This window comes from Macaca mulatta, chromosome 20 (assembly GCF_049350105.2).
Source record: "Macaca mulatta isolate MMU2019108-1 chromosome 20, T2T-MMU8v2.0, whole genome shotgun sequence".
In the NCBI taxonomy this organism is placed as follows: domain Eukaryota; kingdom Metazoa; phylum Chordata; class Mammalia; order Primates; family Cercopithecidae; genus Macaca; species Macaca mulatta.
The window spans coordinates 73916197-73939847 of NC_133425.1; the positions used below are offsets into that span (position 1 = coordinate 73916197).

General features: G+C 43.0%; 1 protein-coding gene and 1 long non-coding RNA gene across 3 annotated transcripts in view; both read left to right on the forward strand.

The window, feature by feature from the left end:
• The window catches only part of WWOX (WW domain containing oxidoreductase), a 1123672-nt gene that overhangs the window by 410282 nt on the left and 689739 nt on the right, over nucleotides 1-23651 (forward strand). The window lies entirely within an intron of this gene.
• Nucleotides 6244-9446, forward strand: LOC144338245 (uncharacterized). Its single transcript, XR_013412213.1, has 2 exons — nucleotides 6244-8736; nucleotides 8872-9446. It is a non-coding gene; the product is annotated as an uncharacterized LOC144338245 (long non-coding RNA).

Genomic DNA, 23651 nt, shown 5'->3' on the forward strand with positions numbered 1-23651 from the left:
TGCCAGGTGCATGCTGCTGGGACACCTGGCTGAGGCTCCGACAGCGTTTTCCTATGACTGAGGGTAAGGTAGGTAGATGACTCATTACAATTTATAAAATGGGGGCTCAGCTTGGGTATCATCTTGGTTATTCCAAGCAGTCTTCCAGCTGGACTAGCTTTTCGGGAACACATGTATATTTGTGCTGGAAGCCCCAGTAATATCATTTAATTCAAAAGCTTTTTTCTATGATAAATTATTCAGGCAGTGTTTTCCAAAATTGTCATTGATCAGTACAGGCCCAGAGAGCATGTACAGCAGCGCCTGTGCTGGGCCTGGTAGGAGTTGATATTTTCTGGCTCAAAGAAGTTCCAAAAGAAAGAATTCAAAGCCAGTGTGTCTCTTTCTCTGGACAGCAAAGTAATGCAGGTACCACGCTTAGGTTTGCTGGTGTTTAGCTTGGCTTAAAACCCAGCCAGGGAAATACGTTTTGCCTTGGTGGGGTGCAGGTGGAGGAGGCTATCATTCTCAGGCATTCAACAGTGAAGAATGTTGGGCAGGACAGAGGGTCAGCTGAATGGTAGGGATTCCAGTTCTCAGTTAATGCCCACAAATTTCTGAACCTGGAACATAAATACCCTCACTGCAATTCGTGTTTTCTTTCTTTCTTTTTTTTTGTTTTTGTTTTTCTTTTTGTTTTGTTTTTTGAAAAACTTGTTTGGAGCAGCACCTGCCTGTTGTAAAAAAACTAAAAAAAAATATCTTGGTTCAGATATCTTTGTTTGTGTAAACATTTTGGCATTCTTTGTGAAAATCTTCAGATTTTTAAGAGCTCAAGATGACCTCCTCTAGCCGGCGGCAACAGCAACCAGGTATCTGTGAAGGTGTAAGAAATGGAGACAGCCTGCAAAATAGCTCACCCAGCTTTTCTTTAGAGTTCCGACCTGTTTGCTGGCTCTCTTTCAAACTGTACTCCTCACCTTGGGCTGTATGTAACCACCTGAGAAGTTTTTTTTTTTTCCTCTTTTTCTCTTCTTCTTTTTCCTTTTCCCTTTTCTCTCTTCCCTTCTCTCTTCTCTCTTCTCTTCTCTGCTTCCTTCCCCTTCTCCTTCCCCTTCCCCTTCCCCTTCCCCTTCCCCTTCCCTTCACATGGAGTCTTGCTCTGTTGCCCAGGCTGGGGTGTAGTGGTGGGATCTTGGCTCACTGCATGCAGCCTCCACCTCCTGGGTTCAAACGATTCTCCTGCCTCAGCCTCCCAAGTAGCTGGGATTACAGATGCCCACCACCTGCCCAGGTAATTTTTGTACTTTTAGTAGAGACTGAGTTTCACCATGTTGGCCAGACTGGTCTTGAACTCCTGACCTGAAGTGATCCACCCACCTCGTCCTCTCAAACTGCTGGAATCTGAGAAGTTACGTTAAACTAGCCATGACCTGGGTTATTGAAATCAGGATCCGTGGTGGGGAAGGATGTTGCGGTGGGGTTGGGGTGGCAATGAAAGGTGAAAACCACTGTGATCCCACCTGCCCATCATCAGATTTCAGTTCTGGGGGAACAGATACTTCCTCTCAGAGTTAACGTAGAAGGTTTCTGGGGGGCATGGACCTGAGTCCCATCCCCTTTGCAAAAGTAAGACTGGTATCGTAGCCTGACTCAGGGTTTTAGCCAACTTCTCTGGATGCTAACGCTATTCTCTTCTTATACTTGTCCTCCCTACCAGGGACACACCTATTGGAGCTTGGCAGGGCCTATCTGCCCTTAGCCCTCCAATGTCCTTTTCATTTTCTTTAACAGTTTCATTGATATATAATATGCCTACCATATAATTCATCTGCTTCAAGTGTACAATTCAGTGGCTTTTAGCGTATTCAGAGTTTGCATCTACCATCACAATCAATTTTAGAACATTTCCATGAACCCAAGAAAATATCCCTTAGTCATTACCCCAAATACCTCCTCTCTTCAGCTCCTGGCAACCACTAACCAATCTACTTGCTGTTTCTATGGATTTCCCTATTCTGGACACCTCATATCAATAGAATGGTATGTTACTGGTCTTTTATGTCTGGTTTCTTCCTCTTAGCATCCTGTTTGGAAAGTTTATCCCTGTGACAGCATCTACCAGTTCTTCATTTCTTTTTGTGGCTAAGTAATACTCCATTGTGTGGATATACCACATTTTGGGTATCCATTCATTAGTTCATGGATTTTGTGTCTATTACGAATAATGCTGCCGTGAGCATCTGTGTTGTCCACAAGTTTCAGCGGGGACTTTTGTTTTCATTCCAGTATCCTTTGATGACATGTCTTGGCAGTGGTGTCTGTGACATTGGGCAAGTGTCTTGAAACGTTTTGCGTCAGAAAAAAGTCATTGCCAAGGCCGGCAGATCTTGAAAAGGTGACCGGGATATGTTGGTGATTTTTTTCATGCTCTACTTACAGTATGACTCGTAACTATTAATGGCTGAGCTGCTCCGTAGGTGAAGAAGGAAGGCAATGGCCTTTTCTATTCTGGGCCTCCCTGCTTCCAGCGATAGCAAGGAGCGAAATGAGATGCTTTCTGAGAAAGGAAGGTACTGCGTTCTTTGATTACTGTGCACTTTCAGCAGTGTTTGTGTGATTAATGAGTCCACGTTTCAAACGTTCCCATTTAATGTATTTGAGCCTTCTAACAACATTGCCTTTCATGTGTTGCTGACTGTTTTTGAGATTTATGAGGCCTAACTCGCAAGCAATGTGTGTCTGGATTAAAAGAACCTGAGAATCTCTATTTATGTCTGACCCCAGGAAATTCCCTTTAAGCTGCTTATCAGAGGTGCATGCTGAGAGCATGATGGGAAGATGGAGTCCTCCATCCGCTGGTAAAATCTGGAATCTGCTCTCATTTCCTTTTCACTGAACTGAAAATAAGCTAACAGACCCTCAGGTCTACCTGTAAGTACCTTTCAACTGTTCCACTTTTGTAAATTTAGTTTAAATAATACATATGCTGAAATTCCTATATCCCCCCCCCACCATACTCCAGGTCTTCAGTGTGGAATTTAAATATAATTCCTTATTGTTAAAAAAAAAAAAAAATTTGATCATGGTGATTTTGATAAACTAAAAGCATCTTTAATTTTACTGACAGCAAAGCAATTCTTTATTTTCTCTCTAAAAGCACAGTTGATGTGCCACGATCTTTGTCTTTGCATTTTTTAAACTGAAAGAAGATTTCCACACCATTAAAAATAAGATTTCTTCTTAAAAATGTTCTCGAGGTGCAGAAACACTTACATGTGTATATGCATGATTTCACCACCAGGGGGCATTGTGGTTTGACTGTCCGTTTATACAGCTTGCGTTCTATCAGTTTACCCAGAAAATAGGACTGCGAGTATTTCTGATTCCTTCCAAGAAGGAATCATATCTGGAAGAGAACAGATGTCGATTCTTTTTCCTCACTAGCAAACAGTAGTGTTGTCAAATTTGCTAAACTTAGCCAGTTGAAGATTAACATGCAATATATAATATGCATGTGCCTAAGTGTACAATAAATAGTAAATCACATTTTTATGCTTTCTCTGAACTTGGAAGCTGCAAGTTATGTTTTTTTTATTCCCTGGGTGTGATGAAATAAATAACATTCAAATACATTTTAAAGTTGTCAGTCGGGGGAAAAAAGTGCGTGGCAACTGTGTTTGATAGATTTCTTTTATGATTAATTCTCCTATTAAGTTTTAATGACTTTAAAGATATAAAGCTAGAAATCACAAAACTAGGCATGGTTAATAAATAACCGAAATACCAGGTGTATAGAAATGCATCTGTGGAAAAATGAAATCATATATTCTCTAGGATGTATTAGGAAATGGCTCTTTGGCAAGTCTAGAGGTAAAGTATCCCTGAAGGGGGAACAGGTTTAAAAACGGTAAACTAAAGAAGATTGCTTTTCTTAAAGAAATTCCCATGAGAAAGGTACTTTCTGAGATTCACATACGTAGATTACATTGTTATGAACCAACATTTATTAGCAAGGTTATCTCTCGGAATGCGTTTTGTCCATCTCAGATTTTTAAGAATCCTCGTACAAATTTTCCAGGGTTTCCACTTCGCAGTTTTCTTCCAGGGTTGCTATGGCATAGAAAGTACATTGCTATTTTGTTTTGTAAATGCTCAACAAGGCTCATTCCAGAAGTGGGTGTCGTGGTGCCAGTGTCTTTGTAATACTATCTTTCCCCTTTAGCACCCAGAACTTATGAAATATGACTCAGTTTATCCTGAATACATTTCTGTGCATCGGGGAGGATGGGAGAATTAATTCCGGTTTCTGAATTGCAAAAGTGAGGCTGGTCATGGGGCTTGGAACCACGCCACGGACGCATGAAGCCTCCCCGTTTGCAGGCCAAATCCAGAGCTTATGCATTCATGCTCAGGCCTCTCTGTGGTAGGCAACAGCTGGATTATTTACTTTCTAGAACATCTCGAGTTCTTAATCTGAGCAGTTTAGAAACCTAACCCACATTAATTAATATGAATAATGACTGGGAAGCGTTGCAGGGCTCCCAGGAGAAGAATGTATATATGCATATGTTTTTGTATATGCTTATATGCCTTTGTGCATGAAAGGAGATAAATGGTGTATTTCACACAGTTCCTTCTCCTCCACTAAGGGCTATTATTGTTCCTGAATTTTTCTGAGCCGCCGAAGCACAATCGGGTTTAGAGCGTTCACACCAGACAGCCCCCACTCTTCAGAACTTCAAATCTAAAGATCTTTTAAATACACAGAACTTATTTTTGAAAGCTGTGGCCCATCCCAAATGAATTCCAATTCTCAGCCTCTAAAATGCCTGGAGTGAGAAAACAGAGAATATTGTTCTTTTCTGTTTATATTATTTCATACTGAGTTAACACACTTGCCAAGAGTCCGAGGCAGCTTCTGGCTTGACAATGCCTTCTTTAACTAGCCTAGTTTCTAGAATAAAGTGAGGGTCCACCAGGCCTTCTCAGTGGGGCTCAGGACACCCTGAGATGGAAGAGACTGCAGAAAGCCAATCTGTTTCTCCCTGATAATCATCTTCCTTTTTTAAGGCTTCGTACCTAGATTTGGCCTGGGCAGCCAAGGGAGTCTGTTCCAGCATTGGATACCTAGACCCTGCTGGGCTCCAGAGAGCTGCTGGGCTACAGCGCCCAGTGCCCTACCTCTTGGGGCCAGCCGGCCTCACCAAAAAATCAGGCTTCTGGCTTGTTCCAAACTCAGGAAGTTGCTGGGAAGTCTGGCTAGCAACACCCTCGTTCCCAGTCCTGGCCATGCCTCTCGGCTCTCGCTAGCGCAGGGAGCACGCAGGCTTAAGGCTGGAAGAAACCCCAAGCGTTTGGCCAGGAAGAGGCAACTAGTTCCAGCTGGCCCGTGTACGACGCTTTAAAAATGACCCAGATGATCTGATTTTGTAGAGAGAGTGGGTGGAGAGGACTCCAGGGCCATGGAGGAAGATTCGGCCTTTCTGTCCCCAATCATGAGCAATGTGATTTGGAGAGAGAAGGACCCGGTTGGCTCTGCAAACCGCATTTCCTTGGCTGAACGCCAGAGGAGAGAAATGATCCGGCAAGAAGACAACGCCATCCCCGGTCAGCCCCTTCCAGACCCTTGCTCTCCTGGACCTTCTGTCGAGTATCGGGTTGGTGGGTGCCCAAGAGCTCCTCGCTTGGCCAGCAGGGGCTGCCTAGAGAAGGAGAGGACAGGCTTCGACTTTTTGGGTAGTGGCTTCTGTGGATGTGAAAAGACTACATCAGAAAGAGGAGGCAGCCCTCCAAACATAACTTGGCCTCTTCGTTCTCTCTGTGGACACACAGGCTATGTTCTGCTGGCCAAGAGCCCAAGCGTGTTCTTGGTGCACGCTGACATTCTATATGGCTTTTGCCTCGGAAACGCATCTGGTCAGTGACTTAGCCACTCTATAAAAATGAAGAGTAGAGCTCGAGTGCTTATAACATGTCATTTTTAACCAAGAAAGAAAGAAAAATGAAAGAGCCTGAGCATTCTTTGGATCCCCTCCACTCCCAGCAGGTATATTCACAGTCTCCAAGACTGCCCTGCCCACTCGCGTGTTTATGGCCCGGTGAGACCGCACCCTCCTTTTCCGGAAGCAGGGACACAGAATTCCCCAAGTGGGAAGAGCTTTGGAGTGGAGGCTGTTCAAAGTTCTGTGGTGATTAATTATTACCTACCCAAGGTCTGGTCATTGCTATGCTTTGAGTTCTTTTCAGGCTCAAGGTCTGTTCCTTTTTTTTTTTTTTTTTTTTTTAGATGGTCTCACTCTGTCCTCCAGGCTGGAGTGCAGTGGAACAATCTCACTATACTCACTGCAATGTCTGGCTCCGGGTTCAAGTGATTCTCTTGCCTCAGCCTCCCGAGTAGCTGGAACTACAGGCACTGGCCCCAAGCCTGGCTAATTTTTTGTATTTTTAGTAGAGACGGGGTTTTACCGTGTTGGCCAGATTGGTCTCAAACTCCTGACCTCAAGTGATCCTCCCGCCTTGGCTGCCCAAGGTGCTGGGATCACAGGCGTGAGCCACTGTGCCCAGCCCCAGGGTCCCTTCTAATCTGTGCTGTTGTCATAAACCCTAGAGAAGCCAGATCTTTCTAGCAAGAACAACATCATCCCAAATGAAGTGACAGACTTTGCTAGTGTTCTTGTATTGATTCAGCCAACAGAGAACAAATGAAAAGAATCAGGATTCTATTGAGACAGAACGTGAGTAATTTCTGAGTGTTGACTATTTTTAAAGACAAGATTAGCAGTAATACATAAACATAAATAAGATTTTTTTCCCCAGCCAAGAACCATAGATGAGATTTCACATTGAAAATGTAAATTGTGCCTAGGCAACATCAATGCTTATTTTAAGCAACTGACCCTTGGGATAAAAATAAAAAGTCGAAAGGAAACAAACAATGCTACTGACAAGTGATAGAATATTCTAGTTTATATCTCAGTTATTTTACAGCTCTGGCGTTTCCAGGGAACACTTTAGAATACTTCTAGTCCGGTTGGTCCATAAAAAGCTGTCTGTGTTTTTATATTTTGAAAATACATGCAGAGAGGCCTACCGCGTGTTATATAAGGCATCTTATCCATGAGTCAACAGGCATGCAACATCAATGTCACACACATATCACCCCCACTCGACATCCTTTGAGAAATGCGTCGGTCCCATCTCCAGCCAGATAAGCATTGCACCTCTTGGCATGCGTTCTTACCTATTGAGGATATGTTTGAATTCTAATATGGTAGAGGAGGAAACACAGCCTTACTGTGCTGTGTGCTGAGTACAGAGCCATTCTCCGCATCCCGCCTTGATTAATAAGGCGTGAAAAATCCTCTGAATTTGCACCTGTTCAGACAAGCTTGTCCATGCCATGGCCCATGGGTCGCATGTGGGCCAGCACAGCTTTGAATGTGGCCCAGGACATATTCGTAAACTTACTTAGAACATGAGATTTATGCACGGCCCTTTTGTACGTGTACTGTGGTGGTTTTTGTTTTTTGGTTGTGTGTGTGTGTGTGTGTGTGAGAGAGAGAGAGAGAGAGAGAGAGAAAGAGAGAGAGCCTTGCTCTGTCACCCAGGCTGGAGTGTAGTGGCGTGATTTGAGCTCACTGCCTCCTCTGCCTCCCAGGTTCAAGCAATTCTCCCTGTCTCAGCCTTGCTAGTATCTGAGATTACAGGTGCCTGCCACCAAGCTTTGCTAAATTTTGCATTTTTTTTTTAGTAGAGACAGGGTTTCACCATGTTGGCCAGGCTGGTCTTGAACTCCTGACCTCAGGTGATCCTCCTGCCTCAGCTGCCCAAAGTGCTGCGATTATAGGCGTGAGCCACTGTGCCCGACATTTTTTTTTTTTTTTTTTGATGCTCATCAGCTATTGTTAGTGTTAGTGTATTTTATTTGTGGCCTGAGACCATTCTTCTTCCAGGGTAGCCCAAAAGATTGGACACCCGTAAGCAAAAACAACACAGCCATCTAGCTGCAAGACGTAGCTACTTGCTCTGCAGAACATGGTTGGCCAACCTGGCCTTGACATCGGGGTGTCTCTGCGTTCTCTAGACCTCACACCCAGTCCCTATTCTTAGGTTTTATTTCTCAAACCAGGTTTTGCCTCACAAATGACAGCAAATGATTCAGAGTGCAATGATGTTGCTCATTTCTGGTAAGTCATTGAAAGCTGACCGTGCCCTCCATTTCAGAGCAACAGAAGAAAAGCTGGTGGTCGTGGAGAAAGAATTGGGAAGCAGAGCATGAATGCTGGGAGGCTGCTGTGGTCTGCAGATCTGAGCACTGTGCCTGCAGCCGATGTCTCTCCACAGGGCTGATCTTGTGGCTAGGGTGCCCTTGTCAGGTGGGGTGATAACTGTTTCCTGTCTCTCCTTTGTCTCTGTCAAACCCACCAACTCCTTTCAGGAACGCAGATATTTAATTATCTTTTGCTGTTACATCTGCAGCACGTATTGGCTGGCTGTTCAAAAGTATCCTCTCTAGGCAAATAACGAGATTTTGCCAGCAGGATCTCCTGTTAAAGGTGTGCATGTGTAGACACATGTGTGTGCATACATACCTGCCTGCCCTTGCACAGTGGACACTGTTTCCAGTGTGTGGTGAGGCCCTCCCCTCATGTAGAACAGGACGGGACAATGACAAGGTTATTCAATTAATTACTGAAGCTTGCTGGGCATGGTGGTTGACGCTTGTGATCCCAGCACTTTGGGAGGCTGAGGCAGGTGGATCACCTGAGGTGAGGAGTTTGAGACCAGCCCGGACAACCTGACAAAACACCATCTCTACTAAAAATACAAAAAGTAGCTGGGTGTGGTGGCACATGCCTGTAATCCCAGCTACTTGGGAGGCTGAGGCAGGAGAATCGCTTGAATACGGGAGGCAGAGGCTGCAGTGAGCTGAGATTGCACCATTGCATTCCAGCCTGGGCGATGGAGCGAGACTCAGTCTCAAATAATAGTAATAATAATAATCGCAGCTCAATACTCTGTAGCCATTTTACTGCATGTGGCTATTAGCTGTGCTCTTGCGGTATCTAGGTCTGTTGTGTCCATACGGTGGAGTGTTTGCAGACGCTATGACGGTGCGCAGTGCTCCGCATTCATCTTGGGAGCTGAAAAGCAGCTATGGCAGGACTGTTTACACCGTGGAAACAGGCAGAAACTACTGATCAAGCCTTCTTTGTTTTGTTTATTTTGTCTTGACTTACAAAGTGATTACAATGATAGTAATACAGATTAAATTGAAGAGTAAAGTGCCTATAAACCACTACACTATGAACAGTATGAAAAATTGAGGAGGCCATGTGGCTCACGAATTCAGCACTTTGGGAGGCCGAGGCAGGAGGATCACTTGAGCCCAGGAGTTTGAAACCAGCCTGGGCAACATAATGAGACTCCATCTCTGAATTAAAAAAAAAAGAAAGAAAGAAAAATTAGCTGGCTTGGTGGCACATGCCTATAGTCCCAGCACTGGGGAGGCTGCAGTGAGCCGTGATTGTGCCACTGCACTCTGGCCTGGACAACAGAGAGAGATCCTGTCTCCAAGTATCTGTCTCTCTCTCCAGGAAATATTCCTTCAGCATATTAGTAAAGAAGTTACTTATGAGTCACTTATGCCATTGAAGAATGAGTGATGGACCAAAATATGTCTGTCTTGATTGTTTCACTTTCATCTTTTTTTGGAGACGGAGTCTTGCTCTATTGACCAGGCTAGGGGTGGCGCAATCTCCGCTTACTGCAACCTCCGCCTCCTGAGTTCAAGTGGTTCTCCTGCCTCACCTTCCCAAGTAGCTGGGATTATAGGCACCCGCCACCATGCACAGGTTAAGTTTTGTATTTTTAGTAGAGTCGGAGTTTCACCTTTTTGGTTGGTTGGCCAGGCTGGTCTCAAACTCCCGACCTCAAGTGATCCGCCCACCTCACCTCCCAAAGTGCTGGGATTACCATGCCCAGCCACATTTATCTTTCTGATTAACTAAAAAGTATCAAGCAATACTTACATGGAACTGCACTTTCTCATCAACTGTAACCATAATTTAGCTATAGATACAAGAGTTGGGCACAAATCCATGAAAGCATTGAGTGAGAATCAATTGGTTCTGTGGGATTTACGATGAAGAATGTTGCTTATTTTTATTTGTAAATTGTGTGCTACAGATCCTTCGTATCAGTAATATGTATAATAAACATGTATGTGTATATTCATACACACCCTTTCATTTTGTCAGGAATGATGGTTAAACATTTACCACAGCACTGGATTCACTTCTCCATCAGCTGCTAACTTGTGAGGATGTTTGAGGATGCATGACCTGTGTAATGCACCTGTTCCGGTGCCTGGCACAGAGTCGCAAAGCCACAAAGATGGTGCTTGTTGGTTGTACGTGTTGTTTCCATCTGATATCACCATTGGGGGGAGCAAGATGACATGCACTTGCCCCACGTGTCCAACAGCAAAGCCCCCTGGTATAGTGGGCTGCTCAGTGTGCCTGGTTCAAACCGCATATTTATAGTCCCCGGGTGTTTTCAGAGAGCAAAAGTCCTTTATGGTTAGCAAATTGCAGGTCCTCCCCTTTCTGATATTTACAGCCCTTCCAACCAGCTGTACAAAAATCAGGAAAAGGCAGAGGACGGCTGTCATTAATGTAAAGGCAGGTGATTACCTTTCCCTCCCCAGAACACACATCGCCTCCTAATGAAATTAGTCACCATCTCTGTTCCCTTCAATCAAGCCTTTTAGTGGAGTTCACAGGGATGCCTTCAGTCCAGACACTCTGACCGTTGACGAAGGATTTGAAATCTTTTGAGAACTCTGAAACAGTGCACACCAGAAACATCCAGCTGAAAACGGAAAGGGGAAAAAGACGACGTTTTGCTATCCCATGCACATTGCAGGCACATTGAATGTGAAGGTCAGTACTACTTCAGAGGGCAGGCATTCTATCCCCCAAGCCTGTTGCTTAAGAAATGCCCAGGCCCTTTGAACAAAATGGTTTCGAGTGATTACAGTGCATTCTCACTTACATCTCCTGATATATTTCTTGTTATTCTCGTTGAGTACTGCATTCAGACAGAGGTTGCCAATAAAGTTTATTGTAGGAGCTAAGTGTCAATATCTGTAGTACCCCCCGCCTAGGGTGCTGGTAATTAAAATGCCACGGATAGTCTGGGAGACGCATGAAAATTTGATGGCAAATTGATTTCAGGTTCATCTTGAAATTTGTCCTCAGCTGGACTCGATACTTCTGGCAGACATGGGATGGCTTTTGTCAGAAGGGTCTGCTGGAATGAGACACGGATGTCTTGATCTGAATATTAAATACAACATGCTGTTTATGACAGATTATCCGTTTAGTGCTAAAACACCCAGCTACTTCTATTTACACATTCTTCTGCATTGAATGTGGAAGACAGCATCTCATAGATCCACTTTACATATGAAAAGAAGTTGTATCAAACTTGCTGGGCATCAGAAATAAAGGATTTTAGAGACCCTGGCTTCAAACACAAGTTATTCCATCCAAGATTCTAAACTTAGCAATGCAACTTGCACTTAATTTTTAAAAGCTAGAAAAATAATGATAAAGATTGTGTGATCAAGTATAGCAGCCCTGTGGTGTTTCCTCAGAACAGTGTATTACAGAAAAGGAAAAAGCCATATATATGGAGAAAAAACTCCCCATATTTAATATTATCAATTGCTGGTTCCTGTAAACTTGCATTTATGGATCACATTATAACAGCGATTACTCTTATGTATTGTTCGTGCAGAAGTGCACTATGATGATAATATACTTTTGAAAGTATGTTTCCAGAATTTAATTTGTAAGAGGTTTGAGGGAAGAATAATACTGAGTTTTGAGTGTTTCTGATTGTAAAAATGTGTTGAGTAGAGTTAAACGTGTTCACCAAAACCCATTTTATCCCTTGAAATTATTGGGCAATTAATTGTATTTACTTAGCATTCAATGCGTGATTAGAAAAGGAATTTTTAAAAAAGCAATACTCAAGTGGAATGCATTCATTTGCTCATTCAGCAAACAGGGCTTGAGTCCCTACTATGTGCAGAGCCACAATGGATGAGAAAGATTTCTGGGTGGGACTTCAATGAGATTCATTTTCCAGGTTTTCATGTTATTATGGATACGTGGTATCTAATTAATTTTTTCACAAGTACTTGCCCTAGTGATGCTAAAATCAGCTTGATTGGCTTATAAATCAATGAAGATTACTGTTTCATTGCTTTGAAATTGAATTTAAAAACAGGAACAGAGCAATCCCTTCACTTCCGAATGCAGCCTCCCATTGGAATCACTTTGGAAGACGCTGGATCTGCGTGTTGCCCAGTATTGCTTTTCAGGCAGTCCCAGGCAGGAAGGCCCATCAGTGAAAAAAGTCCTGCATATGCTGTGGGTCATGACAGCTGCTGCTTTGCACATTTAGGCAATATTTATGGATCTTTTATTAGGACAATTTTTATGGCCCAAGATTAAAAGTTAAAGTTAAGTAGTAAACGTAATGAACATGTGCCTTCGGAAGTTCCAACTGATTTGTATTTTCTTTCCCTCTGTTGGTCATGGCTCATTGAATTTTGATGATAGCATTAAAAAAAAATGCCTCAGATCATTTTTGGAAGGAGACAGGGTATGAATTGACAAAATAAAATAAATTATACTTCAAAGATGCTAAATTATCTCTTCTGTTTAGGAGGCTCTCTTTTCAGATGCAGAATTAATTTGTGGGAGCTTGAATATTCTCAAGAAATAGTATGGGCAATGTTTGATAGAAGATGTAATTATTGGGTCGTAGGAAATAATGGTTGAGATCGTACATCCGCCGTCCTGGTGGGGAGCATGAATGAGGGAAGGAATCACGGGAAAATGACATTCCTTGAGGCTCCTTCAAGGTGTAGCGTTTGCTTTGGCTTTTCAAGTGTCTTACTCTATGATGGTTGCTGCTGGGCTGAATTCAACCTTGGGTTCAATTCAATGTGAAACTTAACTTTTTGGTGAAGGAATGATCCAGAGGAAGTAGTAAAATAGTAGCCTGGCCTCCAATACAAATTGCCTGTGAGTCCGACTGATATTCACCAATATGCAGTGGTGGGGTGAAAGGATTCTGTAGTCAAAACTATTAATGTTTCAGAAATACAATACTTTCCAGAGCCTTTGTATGTAAATGTCTCATATACCCCTCTAAGAAGGGGAGCAAATAGTATTTTCCAAACTTATGTCACCCCTTACCATCCACCTGGATATTTGACATGTGTTGGAATCAACCTTACAGGGAGCCCTTGGTCGATAAACAGTGTTTTCTAAATTTATATTACAGTTCCCACTTTCCCTCCCCCACTTTTATCACTTTGTATGACAGTCTTCTTGGGAACATCCATTGGGAAACTTTCTTTCCTCGCAGGTGTCTGTTACAAGTCCTGGTTCGCACAGTGTTGCGAAAGAATAGTTGTGTGTCACAATTTTCTTCATACGGTGTTTATTGAGAAACCTCTTCTGTTAATAGAATGACTCAGAATCAGCCAACCCCATAAATACTGCTCAGGCATTTAGAAAGACTTCTCTCTCTCTCTGCAGAGCCTTTGGACATCAGAAAAAAAGTTAGAGAGTGACTTTCAGATACAGCTACCTAGTCTATATTACAGAACATTCTGAAAAGAGCAGATTTTAATATCTTTCCTCCCACACTTGCTTTGACTCCCTCCTTTAGTAATTAGATAATTATGTATAATTAGCACATTAATTATGTGCAACAGCTGCAGTTGAGTGTGTGCATGTACAACTGCTTGAAAACAGCTTGTGAGTTCACTATTAGGCCCATGAAATTTTTCTCCTTGGCATGTTTTCACTATTCATTTGCTTGACAAAGGATAGATACATTTTCCATGTGTGCAGGTAAAAGCAGTGCAGTGAGCTAAAAAGTCAGCAAAGAGGAAGTGGCCCTGATCTGCAGCCCTGTACACTTAGATAGGGCGTCATTGCCTTCCTCTGAGCTCTTGGTGCCGATAACACACTCCTTGACAGATAAGTGTACCAGATTCCTTACCTGTCCCAGGACAAGATAGCAAGAGTTTCTTGATGCATTTTAAAAAAGCATTTTTAGTGTTGGCAAAAGGCTTGCAATTTATTATTAAGTGGAATAAGCAGTTTAAAAACAGTACGTACAGGGTGATTTTCTGGCTATATAAAAGCACAGGCATAGAAAATAGATATACATAAATAATGTTACTATAATTTGTCTGCCTCCCTTCTCTCAGAAAAGACCGATGAATTATCTATTATGTGCCACTCAGTGTTTGAGTGCTGGGAATACAGCACCATAAAGTGAAGTCTCATGTGTCAGGTAGCGAGGGCCACGGTCTGTGTTTTGAGAATTACAGGCAGTTTTGCGGCTCATGGCTATAATCCCAGCACTTGGGGAGGCCGAAGTGGGTGGATCACCTGAGGTCAGGAGATCAAGACCAGCCTGGTAAATGTGGTGAAACCCCAGCTCTACTAAAAATACAAAAAAAGTTAACTGAACGTGGTGATGTATGCCTGTAATTCCAGCTACTCAGGAGGCTGATGTAGGAGAATCGCTCGAACCTGGGAGGCGGAGGTTACAGTGAACCGAGATCGTGTCACTGCACTCCAACCTGGGCGACAGAGCAAGACCCTGTCTCAAATACAAGAAATGAATCAAAACAAACAAACAAAAAATAGTATCCCATAGTTAACCATTTTCTGAAATGAATTTGTTACTTTTATAATGAGAAAAAAGTAGATCTCGTGCGTGGAGGGAATTGAAGATATAATTTCATAGTCTGCGTACAGCTAGGCTCATCGCAGGGACCTAAGTAACACTTAAGGAATTAAATGGCCTATCTGTGTTTGAGAGGCACGCTAAGATGAGATGCCGGCTCTTTTTATTTATTTCTAATGGTTTGCTTGGTGTGGTGGTCATTTCCCTGGAAGTGCGCAGGAAGAGATAGGTGACTAGCAAGTCGTCTACGAACGTTTTTAGAAATGTCTGGTGGAACCATGCAGGCATCAGATAGCTATCTGTGTGCAGAGCCAGGCCGGTGCCTAGGTGAGACGGAGAGCTTCTGTCAGCTTTCTTGCTGGCCTCTCCTTGCAGGCACTCCCTTCCACACCTGCCTTTCCACCTGCCAGACTGCGCCTTGCTCTGGGTCTGCATGTTCAGCACTTCTCCAACAGTTGCGTCTGCAAAGGTAGCTTAGCGGAGGGTGAAGGGCCTTCTTCCAATAAGTCAGCACCTTCAGTTAAAAGAAAGGAATAACATTCTCCAATCTTGGCAGTCTGGCAAGGTAGAAAGACACCTGAAGGTGAACATCTTTGGCCAAGACATTTTGTTATGTGTTGTTCAGTTTCATTTGTCTCTCAGCCAATCAATCAGTGGATCTCTCTCCTTCCCTCCCGCCTTGTCCCCCTTTTCTCTTCTCTCCCCTTCCCTGCCCCTTCTCTTTAAAGTTTCACAGATTAAGAGAGTAGCATGCTGCTCATCCCGATCTTTGAAACCATGCAAATGAATAGCAAGAAACATAGTTCTTAGCATGCCCGTTTCTTTCCGCAGTGCCCAGGCCAGCAGTACCTGCTGCCCAAGAGCACAGCTGACAACGCCCTGGGAGCCCTTCACACTCTTCTCTGAGCTCTTCCATCCATAAACAGACATCTATGCCAAATGCAGGGAGGGTTTGCTGTTGGCTTTTACAAGAACACTGTCCTGTTATGCCTGCTGCTCTTTGCTTGGTTTTCCCTGGACGGTCACAAACATACCTCCAGGTCAACAGATAAAGAGCAAACTCACTTCTTCTGATAGTTGCAGAATATTCCATAGTACAGATATTCTGTTATTTATTGTAGTTAGATTTCTATTCACGTTGAACTCCCATGCCCAGAGCTTTCCAGACATTTGGAAACATTTTAGAAAATTGACATCATCTCTTCAAATGTCTGAACTCAGATTTCCTCTATGATGTTGGAATCTTTAAAATATCATGCACACTTGGCCTGTTCCTACAATTTTGTTCCCCAGCCCTCGTTCTCCATTTTGCACGTATATTATCTCGTCCTATTCCTCTGCACCCTTCACACATGCCTGCAGAGTATATACTTTTGCACAGGCAGAAGTCCAGCCGAAATGATCCTTATTTAGCATAATTTAAACATGAGGGTTTCCTAATGCTCCTTCCATTTAAATAATTTAAAAATCCGTGACAAGGTACCTGAAAACTACTAAGAGAAGAGAGGTGTTAATGGACACATCATGGAGGCTGAAGCAAAACTGCATTATTCTGTCTGCAGTTGAGAACCGTAAGAAAAAGATCAAGATTAACATTATTGTTAATGGTGTTACCTCAGTTTGCTGTCTGTACTTTTTTGGAGGCATGGGTCTGATTCCCGAGAAATCATTTTTCCTTCTCCTTGAAAAAAGCAAATTTTATTAAAGTGGTTTTAATTTTAACTGCATTATTTGTTTGCTTTATGTAGTTTTTAAAGTTTTATGAAAAAGTCTTCCATGTGTTTTTTATTTATGAAATCGGGGCAGCCATCCTTCACATATGAAGCAGGTATCTCAGAATATTGAAATCTTAGAGTGCATTTCATAGGAGTGTGAATGATTTTTCTGCAATTGACATATCAAGGAGCTTATCATCTATTATTAAGTTACCTTTTCCTGAAACAAAATATTTGTCAGATGTAACTTGGTACCCAAATGCCTTTTCTTGCTAAACTGGAAACTGTAACACACACCCACCCACCCCTTTATTCTTGGTTCCCTCCTATATTTTGACATTTGAAGCATCCACAGAAAAGTATTAGAAGGAGCAACTGAAAATCGTGAGAACTGAAATTATTTCCAGCTATGTTTAAATATGAATGTCTTGTTCGACTCTTCGCATATGTATTTATGGCTGTGTGATATCATTATGGCATCGTAATGAATGTCTACTGAATTATGTGGGATTCAACAGGGGATACAAATGGATTTGAATTCTGTAACTGTCATGCTGTGGTCCGGAGAGGGTGGAAACTGCCATATCCCCCTGCGTCAACATATCTGTCAAAAGTCCTCAGCACTCCCCGCAATCCATGTCCAGTGGAAGCGCGAGGTGGTGAGGATGGAAAGGGCTATGCATCGACTCCGTGTTAGGACAGGTCTTAAAAAACTAAACACAAGTCACGTTATGGAACTGTTTACCTTGGCTTTGGGGTTTATTTCCATCTGGATTAAGAATGTTGTTGTATTATATAACAAGAAGTGAAAAAAAAAAAAGGGAATGATGTTATACAACCGTTTTTTTTTTTTCCTTACTCTGAATGTGTAATTTTAAATGAAGAACCGGGACACCTCATCCTTTAGTCTTTTCTTTACTAGCGAGTAGCAGATATGTGCGGACCACAGAGATGGACTGAAAAGAGAAGGAACAGTCCTTGGTTTGTATTCCAGCCCCGACGTTGCTATGCCTTGGAGCTTGGTAATTAGATGCTTGGAGCTTCAGTCTCCCCATCTGTTGCATCGGAACAACAGTATGTGCTCTGCAATATTTTCATAAGAGTCACATGAAGTAGGTACCTACAGAGTCTAGCACTGTGCTTTTTAAGTTGGGGCTTAATATGTGGTAGTTGTTGCTGTTTTTGTTGTTATTATTATTGTTATTTGTTGTTTGTTTTTTGAGATGGAGTCTTGCTCTGTCACCCAGGCTGGAGTGCAGTGGCATGATCTCGGCTCATCGCAACCTCCGCCTCCTGGGATCAAGTGATTCTCCTACCTCAGCCTCCCGAGTAGCTGGAACTATAGGCCCCTGGCTAATTTTTGTATTTTGTAGTAGAGACAGGGTTTTACCCTGTTGGCCAGGTTGGTCTTGAACTCCTGACCTCAAGTGATCTGCCTGCTGCTTCCTCCCAAAGTGCTGGGATTACAGATGTGAGCCTGGCCCATAAGTGTTATCTTTATATAACATACTTACAGCTCCCTTGGGAGTAATTTTTCCATTTCTACACAATGGAAACTTGTAATTTTAGCCTTAGCAACACATACTTACTGGGCACCTAGGTTTCATTTATTTAGGGACTATTTAGTGAATGCCGATTGTGCACCAGGCACCAGGCACGGCCCTGGGGAACCAGCGGGCAGCCACATAGAGAAGGTCCCAGTGGCACCAGAACAGGGTGTGCTTCCTAGGAGGTGTCTGGCTTCAAGACAGGGATTTCCTTTAGCTGGGTGGTAGAGAAATGGATTGCCTGTGATTTCACTGTGCATAAAGTGACCGTTCAGCCCTTAACCAGCGACATCCACATGTGTTCTTCAGTACTCACAGGTGCTGTGGTTCACAGCTGTGGTCTTCTGAAATATAGGAAAAGGCAGCTTACAGAAAAAAACTTGCTTGTTCACTGTTTTCTGAGCCAATGTCTCACTTACTGGCAAGTTGATAGGTCTAGTTTTTGTTTAGCTGTTTTTCTAATTTAATCTTATACATGAGATAGCTATAGATGGATGTATAGTCTTTGAAGTGGGCCCAGTTGGCTCTGTTTATTAGCTATGTGGTTCTTGTGCAGGTGACCTATGGCCCCTGGCCTCAGGGATCTCATCTCTAAAATGAGGCTCTTGATATTACCTGCCTTGCCCAGTTGTGAGGACTAAAAGGATTTTGTGTGTTAAAGAACTTGAGGAGTGCCTAGGACCCAGTGAGGGCCACGCAGCTTGCTCTGATTGCTTTCTTAAAGTCAGTAAGCGTGTTGCCCTGATAATACTCATCTTCAGGGCCATCATTTCGATCACATTTTGGCTTAGTTTCTTCCTCTACCCTCTTCCCACATCAAACTTTTCCATGGGAGGTAAAACATGTTAACAATCTAATTATGTTTCCTTCTAATTTTTTTCTTCATTTATATTATACATCTGTATAATACATATATATTACGTATGGATATATAGGCATATACATATGCATATTTGGGGTGTGCTGTGGTCAGAAAGTTTGCACCCCCCCAAAATTCACAGGTTAAAATCCTAACCCTCAAGGTGTCACTAGAAAGTAGGGCCTTTGGGACATAATTAGGTCCTGGGGGCGGAGGGCGCTAATCCTCATGAATGGGTTTAGTGTTTTTATAAAACAGACCCAGGAGAGACCGTCATCCCTTTTACCATGTGAGGAGCCCGCAAGCAGGTGCCCTGTATGAGCCAGAGTGGACCCTTACCCATCGCCACATCTACTGGCACCTTTATCTTGAACTTCCAGCCCCCGGAACTGCAAGAAATAAATTTCTGTTACTCATAAGCCGGCTTATGAGTTGTATACTTTTTTGTGATCATAGCGTGAATGGAATAAAGGTTTTTGAGGTTTTTTTTTCTTTTCGGTAGTTTTACCTAATAACACCTGGAATCATTCTGTGCACACTCTTCTCATTGTAGCATGGTTTTCCATGCTGAGGACATACGTGACCATGCAGTCATTTCCCAGATGGAACTTATTGAGGGGCATTCGCTTAGTTTCGAAAGGGTTCTCCCTCCACTCCCATCCCGGCCACAGATAGTGATGCAATAAGCATCCTTGTTCGCATGTCCAGACTGAAGCTTTTATTCCTATGGGATGAGTTCCCAGGCATGGGATTGCGAGGCCAGACTCTAAATTTTGAAAATGGATTTTTATCATTCTAATGGATTACGGTGAAGAGAGCCAAAGTCTTGATAGAAACACTCAACTCAGAGTGAATTTTTTAGATGTAAAAGTGGATGGTAATTAAGGGTACACACATTAAAAGGAGTAATTTGACCAGCCCATCACAGTAGTAATTAATTTTAATGTCTCGAAGACTTCTGATTTCGTTTTTGAGGCTGAAAAGGCAGGTGGAAACCCGCCACTTTTGCACACATATTTTGCACACATGTATTAGAGAGTAGCTAGCCTGCTTTTACTAGTGGTTCTGTAGAAGAAACACAGCTTGAATAAATGTCCTCTTGGATGCCCAGCACAGATTGGCAGTGGCTGTCAGGATTGTCTGGTGGGAAAGGTGCTGGGACTCACTCTAGACTCGGAGTGAGGTGGGGTGGGGGCAGGGCAGGAGGGCCCTGGCTGATTAATAATGTTTGTGATGAAGTCTGGAGTATGTGGGGAAAGAATCACGAATCCCTGCATTGGCCACCCCTGAACCACAGCCCATGATTCACCCTCCGCAAATCCCAGGGCCAGATATTAGAACATCTGGGATGAGGAGTGCCTTTCTGTTCATGGCCTCCAGAGGTCCAGTTTTTCTGCACTCGGGGGAGCCTTGGTGTGGTATCTGATAGGCAAGAGATGAATTTACGTTTTGCCACGTCGTTAATAAGCAAAAGAAGACAAAAGAGCTCAAAATAGACTGGCGTGCTGGGGCCAAGGGTGGTGGTCACCAGGGCGAGCGGTTATGGGTGAAGGGCTGAATTTGCAGGGTCAAGGAGATTGCCTCCAGGCCCCTTCTGGAAACACACTCCCTGAGCCTTGTAGAATTGAGTTGATTCTGTTTAACTGCACAGTGAAGAAAACACTTCCTTGCTTTAAAACATGACAGCTCTCTTATGTAACTTAATTCTTCATTCCGCTGGCTCTTGAAGCAGCCTCAAAAGTCATTTTATTTTCTCGGCTCTTTGATATTATTTGTAGTTATTTATTTAAAGTAATTAGAGACGGGGTCTTGCTGTGTTGCCCAGGCTGGTCTCTAACTCCTGGCCTCAAGTGATTTTCCCACCTCAGCCTCCCAAAGTGCTAGAAATAAGATATAAGCCACCAAGCCTGGCCTTGATATTATTTTTTAATGGGGGGTGTGTGGGTGGGTGGTGATGGGGATATTCCAGCAGAATATCAGAAACACGGGTGAGGAAGGCAGAGGGAGCTCAAAGACAAGGCTCAAGTTGATATTCCAATGTCAGTACCTACCAGCTATGTGAAGCTGGGCTAATTATGTGTTTAGGTTTCCTCCTTCTTTAAATAGAGTTCTACGTCTATTACGGGGCTGTCATGCAAGTCGATGAATTAAATATGCTAATATATATAAATTCTGAATAAGTATTAACCAAAGAAACGGGACATCATATTGGTTCCCAATCTACCTCATAGGTATTATAAAGATGGCTACCTTTCCAAGTGTCTGTTTGTTTCACTAGTTCCAAAAGAGTATCTCTCAAAATACTAGGTAGTATTTGGTCAACACTTTAGCAAGTAACTTTTTTTTTTGCAAAAGAAGCCCATGTGAAAATACAGTTGGCCCTAAGCCTATGAAATATGGCTCGTGTGTGGGACTGGGGTGACTCGTAGGAGAAGGAGGATAGTTCTCTGGATTTTTACTGGTATGTATATATTTTTGGGTACTGGAGATGGGGACAGTGAGTATTTGAAGCTCACAGCAGGCCCATTTTGCAAGTTTTCAGGAAACTGAAATTCAGAGAGATTAAGTATTTTGCCATGAGTCACTTTGTAGTAAGTGGGAGGGCTGTTGCAAACCCACGTGTGTCCACACCCACAGCCTGTGTTCTTTTCATGTGCACAGGAGTATGGAGGAGAAGGGAAGTGATAGAACGCTTTTTTAAGAAAAAAAAAAAAAAAACTTCAGAAGCTGATTTGAGATTTATTCATCTTTGGTGTACTCTCTTTACTAAGGCAGGGTGTAGACTCATGAAACCTAGAAGGAGTTGAAAAATAAGGGTTAGGATTAAAAAAAAAAAACAACTAGTGAAATCAAGACACCATTTTGCTTAATTGAAGGCTTGCTGTACATTAAAGAACAACAAAAACCTAATTCTTTGAGTGTTTCTGAGGCCGAGCCTTTTCCCACAAGGCACTTGCGTGCACGGTTCTGGAAGCTCTCCTCTGTTTGCACAGTAATCACTCATCCTGCTCTCGGGCTCTGCCTGCAGTCTCTTCCTCTGTCTCAGATGTCACTCTTCTCTGCCTTCTTCAGAAGCTGTTATATGACCTCCAGATTTCTCTTTGACTCCCTGTATTACCATTAGAAGACATCTACACTGGGAAATTGCTCAGTTCCTGTTTTTGATTAATATTTTATCAGCCGCAAGAGGAAATGGTATTCTATAGCAACACTAATAAGTAATTGAGCAGATGAGATGCTCTTGCTAGCTTTGGTAAAAAGTCGGGGCAAGGTTACAGTGGAGGAGCTCTGATGAGACTTGGGATAATAAAGTCAAGTCGAATATCTGCTAGGGTTAAAAATCTAACAATGGGCCAGGCGCGGTGGCTCACGCCTGTAATCACAGCACTTTGGGAGGCCAAGGCAGGTGGATCACTCGAGGTCAGGAGTTCAAGACCAGCCTGGCCAACATGGTAAAACCCCGTCTCCACTAAAAATACAAAAATAAGCCAGGCACGGTGGTGTGCTCCTGTAATCCCAACTACTTGGGAGGCTGAGGCAGGAGAATTGTTTGAACCTGGCAAGAGGAGGTTGCAGTGAGCCCAGATCATGCCGCTGCACTCTGCACTCCAATCTGGGTGAAACTCTGTCCCCTCCCCCCCCCAAAAAAATAAAATAAATAAATCTAACACTGGTACGAGAAGAAATTATGCTTTACATCCTTCTTTGAGCAGTGGCTTACCCTCCTACATTTATCAAAAGTGGTGGCAGTAGTGGTAATAATGACCAACTTCATTTAAAGACACGTATCTAAAGCAAAGGACCTAAAATATTAATTTTTCATAGTGCTTAATATGTGCCAGTATATATAAATTCAAGATAAGGTAGACAGCTGTGAACTGGATCCCCTGCTGTAGCCAGCAAATGCTGAGAGCCCGGCTTCCCCTCTTGTATTCACATGGCTCTGTAAGAGAGGAAGTAGTACAGCTATCAGTAACAATGCCATCCGGTAATTACCAAATCATAAATGTTTGGGGAGCTGAAGGTCACGGGCTTAGTAGCAATTCTAGTCTGATTCCTTGTGAATTTTAAATACTTGTACTCTCCATCTGGGTGATGGTATTTTGATTGCCAGTGGACAGTCTGATGGAGGTGGGGGAAGAGTTATTCTTCCATATTTATTTTACTTCACCTTGGGTGAAAAAACTTCGCTTTTCGTAATGTGGTACAATGTGTACTTCTGTAAATGGAAATGGTTTCAGCACATCACAGTCACGCTTCCCCGTTGAAAGATGCTCCGTTTTCCCGCATACACAATGTCCAGCACAACGTCTGATTTATGAGAACATGACCCTGGAGGCTTCTGGAACAGCTCACACGCTCCCTGCAGGAGGCTCAGGCTCTCAGGGGAGGCCCATGGTGCAGCCAGGCGCTAGAGTTTTAGGGTCAAGAAATTAGAGGTAAGAACACAGCCCCATTTTAAGAAATACCAGTGATTTCTGTTTTTCCTTGTTCTTCTTTCCCTCAGTGTTTTATTAACATGTGCTGCTGTACAAACACACAATTCACTTAGGTCTCTGTTTCTTGTGGATCACATGGGAGCTTTCATTAAATTGTGGCAATTCCAATTTGAGTGGTTATCAAGTCAACATCAAATAACATGAAGTGTGTTTTAGCCGGCAAACATCGCTTTGTAATTCTCTGATGTGTTCGGGGCTGATTCCCTTCTTCCTGCTTTTTTTTCTCTTTATAAAGTTAACATTTTTATTGCAGAGGTACTGCTGC